At 37.2% G+C, this 18,572-nt stretch overlaps 1 pseudogene; it reads right to left on the reverse strand.

Moving 5' to 3' along the window:
- Positions 1–116: 116 nt before the first annotated feature.
- LOC132619847 (probable E3 ubiquitin-protein ligase RHG1A) lies at positions 117–18,364 on the reverse strand (annotated as a pseudogene).
- Between the last annotated feature and the right edge of the window lie 208 nt (positions 18,365–18,572).

Here is an 18,572-nt window from a genome sequence, read left to right on the forward strand (position 1 = left end):
GATCTGGAAGTGTGTTGCTTTCTGTAGTTCTTGTTCTTGAGTTCTGGACATTCTGCTTTGATGTGGCCTAGCTTTCCACATTGATAGCATATGTCATCACTGTTTTTGTATCCATATCAGGGTTTGGTTCTCTTTTTCCTCAGGATACTTTTAACTCCTTGATTTATCATGGCCAAAGCATCATTGCTTTCGTCATCTTCACTTTCTTCTGTGGTTGTTTTGAAAACAACAATCTTTTTCTTTTCTTCCTTTGAGTATCTTTTGATATGATTAGTCTCAAAGGCCATCAGATTTCCTCTGAGCTCATCATAAGTCATGTCATCCAGCTTTCCACTTTGTAGAACAATGGCTTCAGTTTTCCATGCTTTAGGCAAACTCCTCACGAGCTTTCTGACATTTTGCCCATTTATGTACACAGTCCCTAGGGACTTTAGTTCGCTCAGTATTTTACTGAAACGAGTGAACATAGATTCAATATCTTCATCTTCCTTCATCATGAACAGATCGTTTTCAGTTTGAAGAGCATCAATCCTCGATTTCCTGACTTCTGATAAGCCTTCATAGGTAACCTCCAGTTTGTCCCACATTTCCTTAGCTGTTTCACAAGTTGATATCTTCCCGTACTCTTCACCGCTAACTGCACAATAAAGCATACTTATAGCTCTAGCGTTAGTTTCAATTACCTCTTGTTGCTCTTTTGTGACTTCGAAGGATTCTGTATCGATTTTTCTTTTCAAATCCTTTGCGTCAACATTTGGAACCGGCGGTCCCTTCTTGATAACTAGGCAAGCTTAGTAGTCAATTCATAGGACGGAGGTTTTGAATCTTTCCTTCCAATGGTTGTAGTGCTGACCACTGAAATATAGTGGTTTCGTTGGAGAATGTCCATCTTGTAAAATTGCATAAGGAATGTGATATCCATCCATCTGATCTTTTCTCATGTGCTGTAAGGCCACGTTATGTGAGACCTGCTCTGATACCAATTGAAACACAAGAGGGGCGGTGGGGGGGGGGGGGGGGTGAATTGCAATTTTTTATTATCTGAGTCGACTGTTAAGTTAACTAGACTTCCCTAAACTTCTCAAAACTTTGTTTGTAGACAGATAAATATAAGTAATGTAATGCAAAATCAAATGAACACAAACAGTTGTATACTGGTTCGGATCACCGGTGTGGTGCCTAATCCATCCCCTTGGGTTACAAGGGTTTCCTTAGAGCTCTTATGGTAACTTGATTACAAAGATGGTTCAACTTGAACCATGACTCCAACTTTGACAGTTTCTAATATGCTTCTAATGACAGCCTCAACCTGTATAGCTAACTATTCTCTCTTTTCTTTTTCTAACACTATAAGACTCAACTAAATATAGTGCTTTTTACAAGATTAAGAGTAAACAACTATTTTGCTCAAGTGAAGTTGTGGGTGTCTTCGGCTTGTGAGGGTTGTATTATACTTGAGGATAGTCCTGCTTCTAAATCTTGACTGATGGTGATGAATCAATCTTTCCATTCGATTGTTTCTGATTTGCTTGCTCTAACGTAACCCAAGGGAGTTTGTTTCAATCAGGGATCTTTTAGGTATCCGCTGATTGATCTTGTTTCCTCATTCCTTGTGTAGTTGACGTGGCTGATTTGTCTTGATTCTTCTTTCCTTGTAAAGTTGACGCGGCTTGCTGACCAGTGAGTTGTTCGAATTTCTTTTCCTTTGCTGTAGATGGTGTAAGAACTTGCTTGATTGATTTGTATCCTTCGGCTGCTAATTGACGGACTTGATTAATCTTCTTTACTTGTGGAGAGGTCTTAGTGATCTTTTCCTTCTGTCGTCTTGATGTGAGTTTGACCAATCTTGTTTCCTTTTGTAGTTGGCTTGTATTCTCTTAACGTTGGGAGTTTTACTCCTTTCCATAAGTTGCCTTTGTGGGAGCCTCTTCTTCCTCTTTGGATTACCTACACATAAAGAGTGTCATCATTAAAATACTGCCAATGTAATATAATTTGATTTTGCTAAAGCTAACAATTACCCCTCTAACGAAACACAACCAAGAAATAGAAAAGTTTGGAGACATTTCAAATTCCGGCCATGGCAAATATGAGATCGGGAAAAAGATTGTCGCCGGAATAGCAAGCAAAAAATAATGAGAATGAAATCTCCATCCATTGACAGACCTCCATTCAAATGCAAACAAGAAAAAATTAAGTCTTGAAAGAAGCCCCAATTTCGTAAATCCATAAAATATTGTTCTGAACTTTTCTGACAAGCTTCAAATAACATGGACTTATAGCAATGTTTCCATGGTAGATCATAATGAAGAAGCAATATAAAGGAAAATAAAATAAAAGAGAAAAATGAAAAGGTACAAGAGGGGCGACAACCATTGTTGAGTTGGAGGAAATGTTGAAGAAAGAGAAGAAGAAAGAAAAGAATAAGAAAGTGATGAAAAGATTTTTTTTAAAAAGAAAAATAAATAAATAAATATACATGTGGCAAGGAGAGTATACACTCTCCCATAAGATTTTAAATATCCAATTTTCCGGATGGTAGCTATTCAGTTTTAAAAAAGTTCGGGGGGGTGGGGGGGGGGGGTAATAGAACCCCAAAAAAGAAAGGTCTGTCGTGGGAACTTCGGTCATAGGTTGTGTGTGTGTGGGGGGGGGGGGGGGGGTAATGATGCCTAATACAAGTACGCATGGTATCGTGTACTTCTACATATAACATATCCTCATCGAGTTTGGAAAGAATCGGGTTCCGACCTCGTTTGACGACCTTTATCACGCCTCCTCGGAAGATCCTTGGGCTATATAGTCGGATGAAGTGTGCCAACGTGAATTCCTTGTTGGCATTATTACACAATAGACCGAGGCAGGACAAGATCCTCCAGATAATCGGCCCGATTTGAGCTAAGCATACATTGTATGTCCGGTACAACTCGAGAATGACCGGATCAATTGGGGGATCGAGTTTAAGCGTGAACGGGTACGTGTAAATGTATAAGAACCCTTCTTTGTAGTCGGTAACGGACTCGTCGGGTCTGAGGGCAAACACTTGAACCGGATGCTTATCCTATCCTCAATCAGCCCGGACCTGAGGGAGGAGATCCTCTGTAATTGACGAAGGGTACCGCCTCAAGTCAAAACCCCTATCCGTGATTTGTACCAGTTTCTCAATGGAAAACTCGTGATTATAATTGGGTTTGGACGGTATTATGTCCAGGGCGGTTGGTTCCACAAAGGTTTTTCCTTTGGGTTTAAAAGTAGGCTCGGCACCCGGGGAAGAAACCGAGGGAACGTCCTGGGAAGTAGAATCAGTGTTGGCTGACATTTTAAAGATGAAAGAGTTGGTATGAAGATTTGAAGATGCAGATGAAAGTTTCAAGACAAGAGCAAAATAATGAAAGAGGAAGATTAGAAGGATTGGAGACTCGATTTTAACCTTGTTGAGGATTCAATACAAGTAAGGAAGTAAACGAAAGAGTTTATGATCAAAGAGATAAGAAGTAAAAAGTGGAGAGTGAGAAGTGAAAATGGAAAGTGAAAAATGAGCAACTTTGGCCCTTATATAGACGGTTCACTATAGCGGTTACAAAGGACGACCAATCGAGAGACGACACGTGCCCCAGAATTAATGGGACGTGACTTGAAGCGACGTGGATTAAGGCGGTTCCCGGGGCCGGCCACTCGGGGTGAGACACGTGGCCGAAGTCAGAAGGACGTGACATAACGGTTCCCACCTAATTTGAAGATAAGAACGAGCTTGTGGAACCACCAGTTTTGGGACTTATCCACTTCCCGTCGCTCCGATAAAGCTACGATCCGGAAAGTGTGGGGACTATCTGTATACGGTAAAAATTGGGTCGATGTGTGACCGGTGAGACCGGAGCTAAGGGTAAGTCCAAATGAGCACGAGCGTGTTTAATATTTTTCACAACGGGGTTTCGTACCGGATGTAATGGACCCGAGACAAGAAAAGAGTGCCTGTTGGTCCGGATACACTGAGCCCAAATCAACGTGTCCGTTGGTCCGGATACGCCGAGCCCAAATCAACATGTCCGTTGGTCTGGATACGCCGATCCAAAATCAATGTATCCGTTGGTTCGGGTAACCGGTGGCGAGGTTACCACGCGTCAGGAAACCGTTCTGCCATTTGCACTGACGATCGTACGGGTGTCAGACCGTACGGTCATACCTTATCCTTTTTAGGGTTTCTTTATTCATAAAGGTTTTTGTATTGTATTCATGGCCCATGAGGCATACCTATAAATAGAGGACATTTCTCACCTTTTTGGGGTTAGCTTCCTCTCCATTTCTCAACATTGTAATAGTCAAATATAAAAAGCCCTCTCTCAAAGGATATTGGTCCGGAGCTCCTGGTGTTCTTCATTAGTTCGCTTATCCTTCCAATATTGCTTAATGTATTTGGCATAAATCAATCACCATTACACGCATATATATATATAGGTTATAGCCCATTCACATATCCTATACCTCACTTACAAATTTAATTGTTACCGAAATTCGGGATAGACAGCATTACTGAATCTTGTTAATTGAATAAGCACGAAAAAAACAAAGTCTCGTTTGATGTCTGTATCTTTTCCAAGAACATATCTTTCATCCTTTTCATTTTTTTCACACCTTAGTTAGTTACTAGATTGTTAGAAGGAGAAGGACAACTGAACACATACATGCATATTTCCATTCAGTGTGTAAGCTTTATCTCCCTTGCATTTCCAATGGGATTTGGTGCTTTGAGTTTGAAAAGCCATGAAAATGATGCCCAAAAAAGCAAAAATTAGATCAAAATGAAACAACAGAACTTTATAGTTCTTCGCAGCATCAATCTTGTAATGTGTTGAACATTTTCTATTCACTCATGATCTGGCGAAGCCTTTGTCCATAGTTGTTTCCATAACGGTCATTTCTTGGAAGAGTTAAAAATAGCATTTGTTGGTCGGTTTAATTTCGTTTTCAATATTTCAATGCGAGTATTAAGTTTTCAAATTATAGAGAAAAAAAATCAGAAAAATCAAAGCACTGATGAATTAAAAGTATTTGATTTCATGTCCACATTCTTGGAAACTTCTCTCACAAGCAAGATGGTACGCAGAAATCACATAAGAGAGTCCGGAGCCTAAAGGGTATAAAAATACACGGTATTTACCAAAATGGAATGACCAAAAATTTATATACCAAAAGGGGTATATCGTGGGCTGATCCACGATATACCCCAAATTTTGTTTTCATCTGACACCAAGTCAACGAAAAATTAAAAAAAAAAATTAATTAATTGTATAACGTGGATCAGTCCACGTTATACAATTATAACTTGTATAACGTGGACTGATGCACGTTATAAAATTTATATTGTATAACGTGGATCAGTCCATGTTATACAATTAAAAAAAAATTCCAGCGTTTTACAAAATAGGAGTCCGGAACCAAAATGCCCGAAGTGTTTTTTCCATACTTTGACTAACGATTAGTCGTGTGTCAAGACTCCGAAACGTCAATATTTTATCTAGAACCTGATATTTTTTTCTGCGTACAATAATGTAGGCCCAATACATCAAGGATACGTAGACGTTCGGATAGTCATTTTAGGGGTTCAAAAGATGCCTGAAGTAAGTTTTGTTTGAAAAAACTTAGTGATTTTTCCATACTTTGACCAACGATTAGTCGTGTGTCAAGACTCCGAAACGTCAATATTTTATATAGAACCTGATATTTATTTCTGCGTACAATAATGTAAGCTCAATACATAAAGGATACGTAGACGTTCGGATAGTCATTTTAGGGGTTGAAAAGGTGCCCGAAGTAAGTTTTATTTGAAAAAACTTAGTGATTTTTCCATACTTTGACCAACGATTAGTCGTGTGTCAAGACTCCGAAACGTCAATATTTTATATAGAACCTGATATTTTTTCTGCGTACAATAATGTAAGCTCAATACATCAAGGATACGTAGACGTTCGGATCGTCATTTTAGGGGTTGAAAAGGTGCCCGAAGTAAGTTTTGTTTGAAAACTAGTTGTAAAGTGGTCAAACTTTAGATGGTCATAACTTTGCGCTCAGACGTCCTTTTTACGCGTTTTTTTTTAACTTGCATATTTTTTCGAGATCTACGCGGAAAAACTTTGGCCGAGCCGATTTTTGAAAAAACACCTTTTATCCCATTCAATTTCAATTTTCCCCCAAATTGGCGTGAAATTTTCAGTTTTATGTACTTATAAGATGATGATATGCAATAGATTTCAACGTAAAAATCCCGGGGTAATGTAGTTGTGAATGTCAATTTCACTTCTGTGGTTTCAATTTTTGAAAATAAAGCTGACTAATTTTCTCGACATATAAAGTTGACTAAAATAACCTTACAGTCAAACACTAAGTTTTTTCAAACAAAACTTACTTCGGCTTCAGGAGCGCGGACTACAACTAGAAGGAGGAATGAAGTGTATTACGTGCAAGCAAACAGGTCATAAAAGGAATGGCTGCCCCGACAGAAATCAGTAGTTGTTGTTGCTTGTTGGTTTTTATGTTTTTTCTTAAGTTGTACGATCGTTGTTTCCTTATGTAATCTTCCAAGAATACATAACATGTCTTGTACCGTTTAATAGTTAGTATGTAATTTAACATTTACTACTCAGTTAATGTGTGACGTTTATTTAAATTATTTTTTATTTTTTATTTCTGTTCGCATATATAACACATTTAATTATTGCATGTGTTAAAATATTTATTTGAGTTAATCATGCTTTAAAAATTAAAAAAATCAATAATTTTTTTTTATTAAAAACATAACCGAATATGATTTAAATTTAGGTAACGTCTTACCAAGTATTTGTTAAACGGGATAAAAAATTTAATTGTATAACGTGGACTGATCCACGTTATATAATTAATTAATTTTTTTTTTAATTTTTCGTTGACTTGGTGTCAGATGAAAAAACAAATTGGGGTATATCATGGATCAGCCCACGATATACCCCTTTTGGTATATAAATTTTTGGTCATTCCGTTTTGGTAAATACCGTGTATTTTTATACCCTTTAGGCTCCGGAGCACTTCAAGTTTTCATCAACATAATCAAAACCGGAAACAAATTTCAGATATGGATTATCCATAACCCTATGAGTCCCAATTTATAGTTAAGTTTCTATTTTGACTTCGTTTACTATGTAACTTATTATTAAGGTTCTAAAATCTTAAGTTTAGGTCTCAAACCCCAAGCTAATTCATTCAAAGTCCATGATTTGATGACAAAAATCCATGGAAAACCATGATATAAACTCACGTTTGTGTTTAGAACATTTAGTCCAATTCAGTGGATGATTTCTTAGTCCAAAAGTAATACAAAGTCGAACTAGGTTTTGTCAAAAAAGTGATAAAAATATCATAGTTCACAAGCTGTCGTTTTTTATACCCCTGGCCTACAGCGATGGCAAACTTTGCTCCGACATAGCGGCTTAGGCCCTATCCATGCCTTTCGCGATCACGATTGAGAACTTCACGAAAGCGAAAATTGGTCAATCCATGCTTAACCATGACAACAACAAAAATGGCAGTTCAAGTTTGACCATGCACCACGAGCGCACCCAATTTTCACGAAAGCAAAGCTCAGTTGGCTAAACACCCTTCGCAATCGCAAGCCTAGCTCCGCGATTGCGGTGCACCAGTTGACAACAAAATCAGCAATCGCAATCAAGTTTCAAAATCTCTTAAAACTCACTTGATCCCAAACGATCGCAACAAGTCTCATATGATAATATTGAGTTGTGTCAAGGCTCACAACATAAACTACGACGTAAATACGCAAAACAAGGGGATGAGTGTCACACACATATCACGCGTTGTGCACTTACCACAATATCAAAGCATAGATGAATTATAACTATTTGCTTTCTCAATGTCCTAATAAATATAACTGTCTTTAGTTAAAAAAAAAAAAAAACTCAGATAAGTTAATAATAGATGTTATATCTAAATTAAGTAATTAATTTTTTGATGAATCTCTCTCTAAAAGATGAGTCGATGACGACCATGACAATTAGCAGTGGTGGTTAGAGGTGTTCACGAAAAACAAAATAATCAAACCCAACCGTAAATCGAATCAAACTAATTAAAAAATCAGTAAGCTTTTGGTTTGGTTTGATTTTGGTTTTTAATTTTATAAACCAACAAAATTTGGTCTGGTTTTGGTTTTAATCAAAAACTAACCGAAAAATCAAACCAAACCGACGATATAAATTATAATTCCACATATACACGTATATTTTAGTTAAATTTTTATAATGTTACGGTACATATTAATGTTTACACTCTTGGTTCCTAATTTAGATGTTTGCTTTTATAGTATTCTAATGCCTTCACTTTCCAGTTTGATTTGTACACTTTATTTTGATAATTCTAAGAATCGATTTCATGTACAAACTAACTTGTTTTTGAGTCCTTTAATTATTAATTAGTATTGTTTAATTAAATTATCATCAAGATATCTTGGTATATCACAACTAGATTTTTAGTTTTTTGCACACAAAAAAGATCCATTGTAAGAAATTTTAAGATATTTCTTGAAAATGGCTAAATTCTTCAATGCATACAATTTTTTGGAGGAAGCTATGTATAACATGATTAAATATATATTTTCCTTCTTTTCTGAAAGAATAATTGACTTGATAGTGTTATGCTGAATATAGCCAATTTAATATGTGCTTAAAAGTACATTGTCATATATTTTAGAAAAAGATCAATAAAATTGAATTAAGCGAAAAAACTGATAAAATCGAATCGATGAAACGCTGACCTAATTGGTTTGGTTTTCTTTTAGAGGAAAACCGACTCAAATCGAACTATTAACACCCCTAGTAGTGGTAATAAACAATTATAATATCATAAAGTGGCGGGACGTGGCGATCATAGTAATGGAGGAGACTAGCAAAGAAGGTTGTACAGTGACGACTGACTGAATTAATGTAGTCCCACGATATAACTGATTATGGATATGCAATGGTGACTAGCGATAGTAACTGTGTGGGAGAAGCTGATGGTGTAAATGATTCGTAATCGATGGTGGTGGAAGAGATTAGTGGTTGACGAATGACGATGAGGATAGTGCGATGAAGACTCGTGTGCGAAAGTGATTGGTAATGATGGCATGCTATAGAGGTAATTGGTGATTGTGGAAGGCAAAATATATTTATGTGTATATATATACACACATACACACTTAGGCTGAATCCTGATGATTTAAATCCAAATCCCCATTAAAGGGGAACAAATGAGGCGTCAATCTGGGATGCAAGTAAGACATGACACTTGGGAGAATTCTGAATGGTTTATAGAACCTCGAATCCAATCATATGCACACTATAATGCATTTAGGAAACAAGAAAGAGTTAGGAAAGCGAGACCAAGTAAATATCAATGGTGTCAATAAATTGGTAGCCAAACAAATAAAATTCTAAATGAGCAATGATGAAACTATCCCTATGGCGATCATGAATATCCGCCTTCCCAAATAAAATGAATTTACACACAAACCCAAATGAGAAAAAAGAATTTTGAAACTTGTGGTCCAAAATAAGTTCTAAATATTTGTGTGGCTATAAATTATTTCATTAAGAGTAAAATGAGAAGTTTAAAATTTAGTTGTTACAAAATATGAAAATGTGTCATTCGTTTTTGGACCGAATAAAAAAGAGACAAGTTTTTGCACGGATTGTCCTTCATATCGACTGGTCTTTAATTTTTGCCCTCAAATCGCTGGTCTTTAATTTTTGTCCCTACTTCTCATTTTATGAAAATTTGTGGGTCAAAGTACCCTTATAATTCGCTGGTCTAAGAAACTATAGATTTTGGATTTGATCTCCAGTAGAGTCGGGAAAAAAAATTCGCAAGGCAAAGTTACATAGAAACTATGCCTTGTCCGACATAGTTTTGTAGAGATTAAGTTATTCGGCATATTTGTGTAGTAACTAATTCGCCCATCATAAGTTTATAGAAACTTTGCTTTGTCCGACATAAATTTTATAGAAATGAAGTTATGCCAGATACCTTAATTTCTGCAGAACTATGTCGGACAAATCATAGTTTCTATGTAACTTTGCCTGATAAGGCATAAAACTTTACCCTGCGAAATTAGGTCATAAATTCGGATCTCTTTTTTTATTTTTTCGATGTTGAGGTATTTTTGCCACTCTTTTGTTACTTAAAATGTCAAAGGATAAAAATTAAAGACCAACGATTTGAGAGGTAAAATTAAAGAACACCCTAAAATAGGGGCATTTGTGTGAATTACCAAAAAAAAAGAATGTCACATAAATTTGGACCAAGGGAGCACTAAATAATAGTTCAAGCACATATGTATAAAGTAGATGATTCTTAAATATGCCTTTAAAGTTGACTAAATTTGACCAACTAAAAAATGTTACGTACTACACTATATACCAATTACAAGGCCTAGGTGGGAATTCCCTTTGAGAAAATGATGAGGATAAACGTAGGATTATGCTTCCACGTGTGGCAGCTTCACAGCATCAAAATGCCAAAATTCCGTACTATCCCTGTGACGGTAGGTACGACCAAATCTTGCCATTCTCCCTTGTACATAATAGTAAAGTCAATGGAATAGAAAAGAAATATAGAAATATAAATCGTCTTCAGTTAAAAACTAATAAATGTAAAATTTAGCTAAGTTAAATAATAGATGTTACGTCCAAATTAAGTACATTACTTTTTTGATGAATTTCACCCTAATACCCGACGACGATGGCAATTAGCAATGGTGGTTAAGGGTGTTCACGAAAAACCGAAAATCGAATCAAATGTGACTTTTGTGTTAGTAAATGTGCTTTATAAGGCGTTTATGGGGCGAAGCGTAGAAAAAACGCACCGGGGCGATCTGGGGAGGCAAAAGTACCGCGAGGCGTAAGCTCACTGTTCTAAGCGTACGCTTAGGCGTTGGGTGAGTTTTTGCTTTTGGGACGTAAGTGCAAAAAACCTCTCCAAATTAGAGTTTAAATTGCATAATAAATCTTTAAATTAATACCTAAAAATCACAAAGTAGTTTATTAAATTTAAAAACTTAAAAGTCAAAAGATTTTTTGACTTTTAGCCCTAATTTTAATTCTTTTTGTTTCTCTTCTAGCGGGTAACTGCGAAAATGATGAATTTAGCTTCATCAATCATCACTTGTTCTGGTTTGGCATTTCTAATTGTGTATTCCTTATTCAGGGGAGCGCTTTTTTGTGTGCCGCCCCTTCTTTTAGAGCTCTTCTCGGTTGAAGGAGATTTGATGGTCTCCGATGACATGGGCCACCATATTGGCTAAATTTTGGGCAATTTGCACGATTGTCCTTATTCGGGGGTGGTCTTTAATTTTTGCCCCTCAACTTGGTGGTCTTTAATTTTTTCCCTTCGCTAAAACCCCTTGGTTCCTAGTTCGAACCCTCGCTCAGTCAATTTTTTTTAAAAAAAAATGGTAAGGTAGAGTTTGGATTCGCAAGACAGAGTTTTGCTATCTTCAGACAGAGTTTCAAACTCTGCCTGATCAGGTAGAGTTTGCCTTCAGGCATAAGACAAACTTTACCTTAAGGCAGAGTTTTGCCTTCAGGCATAAGGCGTTTGCATTAAGGAATTTTTTTTTTTTACTCAGTTGAAATTTTGCAAAATTCTGCTTTAAAGCCTAACTTTTGCCCGAATAGGCCTAATTTTGCTACAAAACTCTGCCTTGCTAGAATTCCTTCTTCTTTTTTTTTTTTACTGAGCCGGGGTTCGAACCCCAAACCTCATGGTATTAGGCGAAGAGCAAAAATTCAAGACCATCAATTTAAGGGGTAAAAATTAAAGACCATTGTCTTTGAAGGGCAATCCGCACAAAAAAAATGCTAAATTTTAACTACTTGTGCTTGCAGGAACATGGGCTTCGTCTAATACTCTCATTAGCGCTTGGCGATGTTTAGGAGAACTTAATAGTAGTGCCAACGCTGATATCTGTGTAGGAGTTTTCTTTAAGATCCATAGGGCTTACGCCTCAAGGCTTACTCCTAGCCTCGTATCAGGTAAAATGCTGCGCTTTGCACCCGCGCCTTTTAAAACATTGGTTAGTAAGGGCAAATTTTTGTAACTTTTGTACTAGAAAAAATAGTTAAGTAACTTTGGTAAAAAAAAGTTCATAGTTGTATGACCATATGTGAAATTTATCCCATGTTATAGACGTGGTTCGTATTGATTGTTGAGTAGCGGTTGCTAATGATGAAGATGGTCAGTAATAATAGCAAGTTAATAATAAAATGTTATCTTTCGGAAACAGCCTCTCTACCTCGCAAGGTAGAGGTAAGGTCTATTTTCACTCTACCTCCAGACCCCACTTGTGAAATTACACTGGATATGTTGTTATTGTTATAATAATAAAATGTTACATCGCAGAAAATGTGAAGCGAATACCTTAATGATTTTAAAACTCTATACAAGATTTAAATAATTCAACTCTATTCAAGAGCTAATTGGTGATTGTGGAAGGCAAAAAATATATATATATATACTTAATAGGCTGAAATCTGATGATTCAAATCCAAACCCCCCATTAAAGGGAAACAAATGAGGCGTCAATCTGGGGTGCAAGTAAGACATGACAGTTGGGAGAATTCTGAAGGGTTTATAGAACCTCGAATCCAATCATATGCATACTATAATGCATTTAGGAAACAACAAAGAGTTAGGAAAAAGCGAGACCAAGTAAATATCAATGGTGTCAATAAATTGGTAGCCAAACCATAAATTCTAAATGAGCAATGACGCAACTCTTACCTAAATGAATGACTATGATGCTAGTGCCAAATCCACCAGACGAATATCAGAAACAAAAATAAACAAGAAAAATACAAATATCTTTCTCAGATGATGCCATGGAGGATAAAGGAGATCCACTTTTGTGGCGCCAAATCTTCGTTAAGCATCACGGATCCTTAATTAAGGGAATAAGGTATAATGCCTGCCTCAGGTATTCAGCCCTGTTGTCTTGCAAACGGGGCATAAATTCTTATGTTTGAGCCACTGTTTAATGCAGTCTGCGTGAAAATCATGGCCACACTCCAATGCACCAAGATCTTCTCCATCATTATATTCTTCCTGCAAAACACCATTCCAACACCTAAATTAGAAAACTCCAAGAACCGGGATGAACTAAATTTCATTAGATCTCTGGCATGTTGTAATACAAAATATCAAATTAAGTTACCTGACATATACAGCATGGCTCTGATTCAACGGGGTCTTCTTTTTTAATGCAAATATATTTGTGTTGCTTCAAACTCCTCAAAATAGTTTCTTCACTCAGCCCAGTGCACGCGTTCCCAATGTGCTCTTCAAGTGCCAGTAACTCCTGCAAACACATAGCACCTGGACAAGTTAGCATAACGTTTGTACAGAATATAATATAATTCTGTTTAGCACACTAACCTCATATGACATGTTGTCAACATCGACCCGCATATCCCTATGGTGATCATGAATATCCGCCATCCCAAAGAAGACTGACTGATCAAGGATCATAACATCCTGGAATATAAGAAAGAAATTTAATTGCACATAAAAGACTGAGAAGACAGCTGCTTTACTCTCTTCATTATAAAAGGCAACTCTAATTTTATTACAAAGGGAACAGAAAAATAGCACAACAAGAAAAATGATACCCCAACACTGCTAATTCTCCCCAGCAAATAAAAAAAGGGGCGAATAATAGGAATCTAAAGAATGATTTTGGATTAGAAAATGAAAGCAGAAATAGTTCTAATTATGTCCTCTCCTGCGTTTTAACTTGAAGATATATTGGTGTTAGTCCACTTTATACACAGTAACTCTACAGTACTACACTCGTTTACGCAGGCTTTAGGCATGTAAGTAAGAGCATAATACAGGTTGGTAGTCCTCCATGTGCTTTCTGGTTTTGCACAATTGTCTTTCTTTATCTTTGACTTCCAAACATTTTGAATCGCATCATAGAAGTTTGACGTAAAAAGACTCCCGAGCTAATAATTTTCCTTCAAATTAGTCCGTTTTGCACGTCATGTTGGTTCATTGTAACTTCATATTCCTCCAGAGTAGGAAAAAGAAAGCGTGCATGACTCAGCTGATATAAAGAATCAAGATAAAAAAAATATTAAGGCAAAAACATGGGAGGACAACTGGGCTTTTCAGCACAAGGTTCAGTCTAGCCATGGCAGCCAAAACCAAGGTTCTTGGTGCCCGACCATGTAGGTGATAGAGAAGCTTACAAGCCAATAGAACAGAAAATCTGTAACCTTACAAAGCCGTCACATCCTACTCGAGAATCTAACCTCAAGTCGTAAGCCTTCTCCCCTGCGCATATGATCCAATACATTGCGAAGCTGTTTAACATAAGTTATTAGCAGTTAGTAATTTGTAATAAATGGAAGGTTTACAATGCAAACTACATACATAAAACGAATTAAAGCTTTATCATTCTAGTCTTTCACAAAAACCTTTTGAGGAAAGCTGGAACTAGGTAAGGCTAGCATTATTAACCATAAATTAACTGCATCTTCACTCATGGTACTAGTAATTGCATTGAAAAGGATAATCCATTAAACAAACTTCAAATCCAAAAAGCAGCCCTTTCCACATAAGAATTTGGAAACTGCAACCAAGAATAAATACATGGCATGGCCTCCTAACTCTAGTAAAATAATCCACTTGTGAGAACTTGTACATTACACTAAGAACCCACTTGTGAGAGCTTGTACATTACACTAGAACCCACTAAGTTAAAAATGAAAAAGAACCCAGTAAATTACTTCTAGTGACTAAATGGAACGAGACACTAGTGAGAGCGCCTCAGAAATTTAATCATCAAAGAAGTTTAAAAGTTTTGTGGTGACAAAACGTTAAGAGGAACCAGTTGGAGATGCTGATGTTTCAAAATATAACCAGAAAATACATTTGTAACAGTAACATATATTAAGCTTGGAAAACCTAAAGGGGCATAAAGAAGAAAGCAGAATCTGCTATATTGGGGATAATAATTTTAGGTTCAGTGACATGTTACTGTAGTGGCCGTTGGATTTTTATTTTGATGCATACCGTACATTGATTCCAATTACTAAGCAAATTACTAATTGATAGGTAAGTAAGCCTTCTTACAAGAGGATCATGATGTACGTACATTTTGGTTTATAACTAGTGCTGAATCATATTTGACCACATAAGTTACAGAACATACCTCAGAGACTGGCCTGCTTCTTCCTTCACCGGCAGCAGTCAAAGTCCTCCAAGAATGAGGAACTCCTATACTGCCATCAAGATGTCTCTCCAACATAGTTGTGGACCTTGAACTTGATTGACGATTGCCAGAAATTTCCAATGCCCGAGAGGCAGCAGAAATCAAACGTAGTGGAGGGCTATTACCACTGCGACCTCCAGATTCAGTGTCCGCTGAAGACAACAAAGGCCTTCGAACAAATTCAGACAGTCGCTGGGGATACTGTGGAAGATTTCTGTATGGAATCCAAGCAGGAGAAGACGAGTGGGCACGTGAACTCGAGCCACTTCGAGATGTGGATGCAAGATTTCCAACTACTGAAATGTTTCCGCCAGCTAAACTCCAGTTGGCAGGATTTTGGTTCAAATTTCTTACATCAGTAGCAGGTATGAACATAGGATGCTGTGAAATGTTTCTTGAATGGGGTTCTTGATATGGTGGAGAGTGTGTCTCCCCAGAGGCAGAAAAACTTGATGAACTGCTAGTTCTCGAGTTAGGTCCTAAATCCCACCTAGCCTGTGCACTTCGACGCAGAGAAGGGACATGGACCACAGAAGGCTGGCCTTGAGGACTTACATTATCTGCTGCAGACATAGACATTAAATTCAAAGAATTACTATGAAAGACCCTCGATGGGTGCCGGTCAGATGACACATTAACATTTCCAACATTACCCACTGCAGGAAGCAGGTTACTAGGAATGGAATCTTGTTGGCGTGAGCCATTAACCCTCAGCCTGAAAGTACTACGGGGACTTTCTGCAGGTAAACCAAGTGAACTTTCTGAAATGGCTCCTCCAATTGGAAGCCCAGGTCTTGGGTTACGCTGCTCTGACAAATTGATGCTTTCTGTTGGAAGAGAGACACTTGCACCTGTGATCATATAATGTGGAGAATGCCATAAGCTGTTTTCGGCATGTGGAATATAATTTGTACTTCCACTTCCTGAAGACTGCCCCACATGTCCTTCAAGTGTTTTTCTCTTGCAAGACAAGCGTCGGCCATCAGACGAAGAGCCCGGCCTGCCATCATTTTCATCCATCAAGTATCCGCTAGTTCCAGAAGGCCCCAGCACCAAAAGGATGAAAAGAAGTAGTAGCAGTTGACATCCGCACATTTCCTCGTCTATCAGACTTATATGATGGAGTACATTCCATTATCTGACAGTCGTCTTCATCGCAATGGTGTACGTCAAATTCTGAATCTGTGTTGAGATCATGAGGAAGGGTGTTTGAACTAGAACCTTGAGAAAATGAACTGCTGTTAGCCATCTGAACACTGTTCAAATTTACTTCAAAATTACTCAACGCAAGAATGTTGGAAGACCCATCAGAAGGTCCAGGACAGCCACTTGACCATCCATGATCTGTTTTTCGTTCACTCTGACCAAGATGATTGGTGGAGCTGGATTCTCCTAAACTCCACCCCATCACGTGCTGTCTGTCTTGGCTTGCAGGATTAAAAGAAATATTAGACTCGTTAGCAGATGCCACATAATCAGATAACCTAGCATTCCAACATATCTGCTGATCATCACCCGAAATTGAAGCAGAGCCAAAGTCTAAAGTTTCTGAAAGGGAACCGATGGCTCTTCGTTGCCCTTGCATTAGGGCTATATGTTATACCCTCTTCACAATCCACAAGTAAGTTTGAGATGGAATTGCTGAGTGGCACTTAGTCCTTCTGCAGCCTGGAAAGAAGAACAATAAAAGACCGATATTATCACCAAAAAGTGTAAAAGATACAACATAACAGGCATTGGTAATTGCCTTGCAAGCAAATGATTGAGATCAAATCATAAAAATTTGCACTACAATGAGAGATGATTTCAGTTTGATTGAGGCAGTAGGAAAAATTGAAGCAACAACAAAAACACTGTAAAAGTTCCTTTTACCAATACCAAAAGAAACCAGTATGCAAACATCCTAGTCTTCAAATAGAAGTAAAGGTAAATCGGAGCACAGCGAACCAGAACTAAACATCATGAAACTAGAAAATAGAAACCTCAGAAGTTATCAAAGAAGTAAATATCCATGGACAGTATAACCATTAACAAGAAAAGAAACAAGATTTACATGAAACTAGAAAAAGAGAAGAAAAAAAGCACACATCTGCATTCTGATTACATGTATGTAGACATCAAGAATCACAGACTAAAGAAAAAAATTCTTATCCAGAAACCCCATATATTTGGTCAAATAAAAAGCAATGTCTTTCCAAACATCTAAACTAGCTTTGCATAAATTATCAAAGACCCAAAAAACTTGTTTTTTGTTTTCAAAACTACAAGCCTTTAACTCATTCTATCCCTAAACAGCTCTATGAAAAACCATCAAAGAACAACCGCAAGGGTGGCTCAGTTGGTTAAGCATGGGGCTTTCATAATGGAGGTCTCAGGTTCGAAACCCCCGCCTACGACAGCTGGGGATTTGCCTTCCGGGTCGAGCTCGTCGCACGGGGATTGCCTAGTTCGGGTTATCTCTCTTGTGTGGTTTACGAGCTATTGCACAGGAGCTGGGTTTACCCAGTGTGCACCCAAAGAGTAGCGGCTTCGGGTTCTCATGTCCTCAAAAAAACAAAAAAAAACATCAAAGAACAAACCGATACTTGTTTTTCCCTTAATTTCAACAGAGAGAATATGGTGGAAGCAGTTATGCACCAAGTCAAAAAAGGGAGCTTTTACACAGATACACAGTGAAAATTCTCAAATAAAATGAATTTACACACAAACCCAAATGAGAAAGCAAATAAATAATAAGGAAAAAAGGGAGAAAAATGACAGAGAAAGAAATCTGTAAATTTACCTTTGAAAGAGAAACAAGTGAAGCAAGGGATCTAGAAAGCTTAGATATGATTTCCAAATTTGATCATAATACTGTTTTTCACCTCTCTATAGATTGCTTTCCCTTTACAGGAAGAAAAAAAAAGTCAGATAATAAAGAAAGAAAACAAGAGAAAGATACAATACAAGACTCACCGTTTAACAGAAAACTAAGAAAGAGGATGAGATAGAGAAGAGAATGAAATGGTGGGTGTAAACAAGAAACAAAACTACATACATACAGAGAATATGGTGGCCTATTGTTATACCCACAATGCAACAAAAAAAAAAAAAAAAAAGAGAGATTTATGACAAAATAACTACATACCAAAAATTGGACAACAAAAAGCAGATAGGGCAAATCGATGCCCTTTAGACAAAACTTTCCTAATTCTGTGTTTGTTTTTAGGTAAACTGACTACCTTATTTATCTTTTTATCATTTATAACTATTTTTTTAAATATTATTATTTATAGTTACA

Source organism: Lycium barbarum, chromosome 11, assembly GCF_019175385.1.
Source record: "Lycium barbarum isolate Lr01 chromosome 11, ASM1917538v2, whole genome shotgun sequence".
Lineage (NCBI taxonomy): Eukaryota > Viridiplantae > Streptophyta > Magnoliopsida > Solanales > Solanaceae > Lycium > Lycium barbarum.